Source organism: Frankliniella occidentalis, unplaced genomic scaffold, assembly GCF_000697945.3.
Source record: "Frankliniella occidentalis isolate FOCC.00 unplaced genomic scaffold, Focc_3.1 Scaffold53, whole genome shotgun sequence".
NCBI lineage: Eukaryota > Metazoa > Arthropoda > Insecta > Thysanoptera > Thripidae > Frankliniella > Frankliniella occidentalis.
In genome coordinates, this window is record NW_026267183.1 from 633367 (window position 1) to 639541 (window position 6175).

General features: G+C 60.2%; 1 protein-coding gene across 1 annotated transcript in view; it reads left to right on the top strand.

The window, feature by feature from the left end:
* Window positions 1-357: 357 nt before the first annotated feature.
* The window catches only part of LOC113210958 (monocarboxylate transporter 9), a 35827-nt gene continuing 30009 nt past the window's right edge, over window positions 358-6175 (top strand). The window contains exon 1 of the mRNA XM_026429167.2: window positions 358-595. The gene's annotated coding sequence lies outside the window, so the exon portion shown is untranslated. The remainder of the gene's footprint in view (window positions 596-6175) is intronic.

The following is a 6175-nucleotide window of genomic DNA, read 5'->3' on the forward strand; positions in this document are numbered from 1 at the left end:
CCCGTGCCCATATCTCGGCCCTTTGTTCTTCTAGGAATGACGACCGACTCTCCGCCGTCCCTTCCTGCTTCGGCTCTTCCTCGGCTCCCCCTCCCCCGTCCTCTCCTCCTCCCTTCACCCCCTGCTCGGCGCCGCTCACTGCGCCGGGGCCGTGCGCAGGGGCATGGGCAGGGGTGGCTCGGCGGGGTGGGGGGCCATTGGACCGTTGGGCCTCACACAAACACACAAATGTTTAGTTTGAGCTCCGCGGAGCCCGGGGGTGGTTCGCGCGCGTGCTCCGCGCCCCGCCTCGGCCTCCGGGTCGGTACCCTGGGGCCCGTGCTGCACGGCCCAGCACCTCGGCCAGCACGGCCCCCTCGTCGGCACGGAAGCCTGCCACTGTCACGGCCTCGGACACCGCGGGGATGGCCTCTGCGGCCGAGGCCCATTCCCGACGTGGCCGTCGACCCCATTGCCGCCCTTCCCCATCTCCACCCCCTCTTCCTCCTCACCCCGCTCGGCCTCGCACCGGACCTCCTCCAACGTCCGCGTCGTCCACCACACCGGCGCGGGGCGCCCGGCCTCGCCGACCTCGAGCAGTAACGTCATCGCGAAGGTAAGACCGACGAACTCTCGGGATGAGGATGAATTAGATGCTGCGTGCCCTAAAATGAACAGTCGAGATGTTTAGGATCCTTTAACATTATTACCATATCGCTCGAGAACTCGAGTATAGTACACTTTTCGAAAATTGTGACTCCTGATTCTTTTTTTTTTTTTTGCGAGTTACGTGCCGGTCCAGCCCATGCCCCTCCTCCCTCTTTCCTCCCGCTTAGCGCCCAGGCACCGTTTTCGTGACAATTGTGAGGGCAGAAAGGGTGGCTGTCTCGCCCGCAACGCTCCGCTCGGCCCCCGGAACGGGCTGCCCGGCGCGGGAGCGGCAGTGGAGGGCGATATAAATCGATGGTGAACATTATAGTTACGCTGGCGGCAATGCCCCTCCCCTCCCACCCTCTACTCTTCAAGCTGCACTTTCAGAAAAACGTTCCGCAGCTCTGCTGTTCCGTGCAGAACACATTGTGTGTTTGCTTGCGTTAGGTCGGGTGATTCAGTGTGGTCACTCTACCACTTTCCAAAACGTGAGTACTGGGTATGATTTCGGCCATAACTTTAAGTCGGACTGCCAGCGCCAGCAGGACCATTGGAGAACTTTTGCGGAAAGTTCCCGCCGGGGAGGTGACTCGGGAAACTACTCAAGGCGCTCCCGGGAACGTTTCTCCCGGCCGTTTACCATAACTGTTCCACATCGTTACCCCCAGGCACTAGTACGTGACCCCCCACCCCCACCTCTTATCTTTTTTATGTAATTTTCGTGGCGTGCGCGGACTTTTTGTGATGCCGCTCGTTTCTTGTTGCGAGTACAAAGGACTTATCACGGGTGTTGTGGGGGGGGGAGTGGGGCAGGGCCGAGGAAGGCACAGTATAGGGCAGGAGGACCACAGCACAGGAGCTTCAGCGTTATCGCAGTCGCTCGTTATTTTCGCATTACATAGTATCTCCTCTGCCTTACGGGGTCCTACAATTTATTTTCATGGCATTGATTTTGAAAGACCTTTCAATTACATTCTCAAGCTGAAATCTCGAGGCAAACACCAAGCAGGAGACATGCACCAAGCAAGCTTCCTGCGCTACCAGAACGCATTGAATAAAATTTCCTTTCCCCTAAGAAAGCTTGTTTGTTGGGGCGTTAGCGTAGCGGCGTTGCTTGGTGGGGAGAAAGAGGCGAAACTTCTGATACTGGCGGAGGCTCAACTCACTCGGCCCCTGGCGCTCGCCCCCCGCTCCGCACCGACCCCCCCATCGACCGAGAGATGCTCAACCAGGCACCCAGCAAGCCCCTTCCTCCCTTGCTGCCCCACCGCCAGCACCCTTCCTCCGGACCACTCCGCCCTCGCAGCCTCTCGCGAAGTAGCAGGCCCGCGCGCTCCTGGAAACGTCGTCTGCTCTCGCGAAATCAACAGGTCGAGGCAATGGGGTGCCTTCCAGCTAGGGCCGTGTTAAATCAGCACCGCAGCCTCCGGGGCGCTCTCGGGAGAGAGATCAAGCGCCACCCGGTCCCCTGGAGGGCCCGCTGTCCTATAGTGTATTTCGACTAACGAGGGAAGAAGAAGAGCGGCTAGAACATAAAAGTTCACGATTGGTCGAGAGATTCCCGCCTCTACGTCACGCCGGTAGTGGGGGTAAAGGCTCGACCAATCAGGAACCTTTATGTTCTACCCGCTTTTCTTCTTCCTCCGTTAGTCGAAATACACTATAGGAGTGGGCAGGCCGCCGCCGAGCTTGCGGACTGCCCTAGCGAGCGAGTGGGACTGCTTCGATTCTAAAACACGCTTCATAGAAAGTGCGTCGAAACCAGAGAAATTGAATCCGTTATTTCCAAGACGTGGAATTAATGAGGAGAGGAGAGATGAACAGAGCCGTAGGACGCGGCAACAACAACAACACCGGCGAGAGGCCGCCCCTTCCAAGCCTTCATGCCACACAGCTGAGCGCGCTAAAGAAACAGCCTTCGATAACAGGGAGGGCGGGTCTCAACCCGACCGCGGCCAGCCGCGAGCGAGGGGGAGGGGGAGGGGGAGGGGTGCCGGGCGGGTGGCTCAGCTGTCGTCAAATTGACTGGAAGCACTCTGCTTGGATGTGACACCTCAATCCTATAAAGCGGTTGCGGTGGCCCTCACCACTTCATTGGGCTCCACCCAACGACGACGACCCCCGCCTACCCCCGCCTCCCCCGCCTCCCCCCGCCGCTATCCCCCGCGGGACAGCGACGCGACGGCAAACCTTGTTAGGCCCCTCCTCCGGTAATGCGCAAAAGGATAAATAAAAACCGCATGAAAGTAACTACATTTTCTATGCATCTGAAGTGCACTTTCTCGCGACAAATGCGGCGAATGTGACTTACAATGCGTATACCAGCAATTTGATCTAATTTGACGCAAATTCAGTCTGGCTAGCACAAGGTCGCGACCGAGAAAGCCCGGGCAGCATAGGGGTTTCATATGGAAGGTGCGACGAATCCCGACCGTAGCGGCTGGCCGACCGGGGACATTCTTTCTGTTGAGCATCCACCGCGGTGCTGGTTGCTGGTGCAAGCAGCCAGGAGCACGCGGACCCGCTGACGTCTGCTGAAGCGCGTCCCCGTGCCGCACCTTCCCCCGCACATTGGCAACAGGGCGGAGCGGAGGGCAGAGCCGGGCAGAGGCCGCAGCGCAGCAGCCGGACGGAGGATCGGAGGATGCACAAAAAACGGCGAGTAGGGCCTCCTCACAGTTCCAGCCCGTGCCCATATCTCGGCCCTTTGTTCTTCTAGGAATGACGACCGACTCTCCGCCGTCCCTTCCTGCTTCGGCTCTTCCTCGGCTCCCCCTCCCCCGTCCTCTCCTCTTCCCCCTCCCCGGGTTTATTGCCGTCCTTGGCCCGACGGAGCACCCCGTCCCGTGGCACAGCAGCTCCGTGTGCTGCGCGCGGCCGTCGTAGAGGCCGTCTTTACCGAGAAATGAACAGAGGCGGGTGAAAGTCCGGCCTCGGCCGTCGGTCGTCGCGCACATGTGTGGTATGTGCTGTAGGGCGACCTGGGGGAGAGGGGGAACCGCATCCAGCATCAGAGTAAAACAGGGAGTACAGGGTCGCGGGGGGCGGGGGGTAGCTTCGTCAGATTAAAGTCCTGGGAAGGAGGTCGCTCTGGGGGTGGTTCGGTGCACATGGGGAGGGAAGGGGGGAGCGTAGTGTATTTGCCCGGGCAGTAGCATCACCGACCGCTCCGTCCTCCACCGCCGCCGCCACGAGGCGACCAGCAGCACTCCCGGCGCTCTCCAACAGCAGCGCCCTCCACGCGCCCCGCCGCGGCCCCGCCCCTTCCCTGTCAGTCGCGTTGATAACAAATAGCAGGAAGCTGGGGGGGCAGAGAGAGAGAGAGAGAGAGGGAGAGAGAAATGAGTGGGGAAGGGGCACGTTGCTGAAAGCCACCTTCACCGCGGAGCGGGCCTGAGGCCTCAGCAGAGTCGTCCCCCTCACCCTCCCCCGCCCACCGAGGTCTGCAGGAGGCCCCGAGGCAGTGACGTCACGGGCCCGACCTGCTACGAGGCCTTGTCACGGCATGAAAGGAGCCCGCTGGAAGGAGGGGCGCAGGGGTAGCGGAAAGGGTGAGTTATGGCCGGGCGGGAAACGTTTCCGTCGCTCAACAGAACGTTACGGCCTCTTTCGCGAATCGTAAATATAAATTTCGAGCGTTGTCTTTTACGGGGTATTCGCGTCACCACATTATACTGGACGTGGCGATCGCCATTTCGCGCGGGGGAGGTTTTTGGCAAACGGGACGAATGGCTTAGGGAGAGAGTGAGAGAGGAGGGGGAGCTGTGGTGGAGGAGAGCCGCCAACGTGACAAACGTGACGCCTCGTCCTCGGCGTCCGCGCCTCCGCCGTGCGTCACTGGAGCCAGAGGGCTTTATAAAGGACGCGCTCCGGAGAGGAGGGGAGGAGGGGTGGGGGGGGGCATCTGCTGCCGTCGAGCAGACGCCGCCGCCCCAGCATCGCTATGCCGCGGCGGCAAATGGATGGGAAAGGTCAGAGGTCCCCCGCACCCCCCAGATGGCGTCCCCAACGGCCGCCCGCACACACACACACACACACACGCACACACACAGACGCGCGCGTGTAACGTCCGCATGAGTCACTCCAGTCGTCGCAGAGTGCCCCATCAAACAGTCATGCCGTCCGCCCCCCGCGCACAGCACCAACGGGCTGGTCTAGTGGGTGGCAGGTGCAGCGGGGAGGTGCCGCCGGGAGCCTCGGTGGCCTGGTCTGGCCTGGCCCGAGTGAGGGAGCGGAAGTAAAAGGTTACTTCGAAAAGTTGTTCGCCTTGTCGGGTGTGTTTGGGGCCAGGGCGGAAGGGGGACGTCGCCGAGCCGCAAGCCATGACCTTTCTACCCGCGGGACACGGCGCTGACCGCTATGCGGACCAGCTAGCAGCGCGGGGTGTGGTCAGGAGGTCACCTCCGCGAGGGGGTGGGGCTGACTGGAGAGCCGCCCCAACAGAGCACCACCACCACCACCACCACCAAGTCCCTTCCCATACTTCCCCGACCGCCCCGACGGCCGTGGATGTTTCGTCCGCCGGGTCCGATCAGGCCCGAGCTTATCAATTTGTAACATACCGCGGGGGTAGCTCGGGGGGGTGGGGGGGCGGCAGCACATCCCGCGCTCGCTCACATCCGCCGCCCCCTCCCCTTCTTCCGCCGATGTTGCGGGGCTCGGTGTTCTCTACCCCACCCCACAACTCTGGGAATGACAACCAGATAGACTGGGTAGGCGGGTGGTTCATTAATTCACGCTACCGGTCGCTGGGAGGGGGGGGGGCAGGGGAGGGAATGCTGGGAAAACCTTGGCCTGAACGGAGGGGGGGGGGGAGCTGTTCTCGCCCATCTCGCCCAGGAAAGGAATAGTGTAGATCACTTGATACCTCGCTTGATACCGTCGGTTACCAAGACGAAAGTTTACGAGGGACAGGGACACGAGGAAAAATTCCAGCGACATCAAAAATACCATTTTGGTAAAGCAAAAAGTAGGTTACAGTAGTACATATGGATGCAGAGGGAATGCCAAACAGGGATTTTCCAAGCTGACAACTAACGCATAACCAGTGTTACTAAGTGACTCGTGAGCATGCAGATACGCAGGTGGCCGACGAACCCCAGTCACTTCTGTACTTACGATGTAGCGGGCTTGCCCAGATCCCCTGTCTACGGCGCCTTGCGGGATGAGCGAGTATAGGCAACCCGCCCGCACTCGTGCGTGCGGTGCAGCATACATCACTACAGAAGTGAGCGGGATTCATCAACCACCTGGTAATCACTTACCACGGCGCCCAGGGCCCCCTTTCGAGTAGGCAATGCGTCCACATGCCCGCATGCGGTACAGTATGACTTGAATGCTTTCCATTCCTCGTCCAAGTTGCAGTATGACCCACGGCGGGCGGTGTTGGGCGGATAGCCAAGGACAAAGAGAAGGACCTAGTGTGTTTAAAGTTGATGTTTAGGTCCGTGGGAATGCTTCTGTTCTGTGTCAGTTGTTATTCAATAGAAGTCCCACAATATCCAGGTTCGATTGCTCGTCAAAGGTGCGAAATGAATAAGGAAAT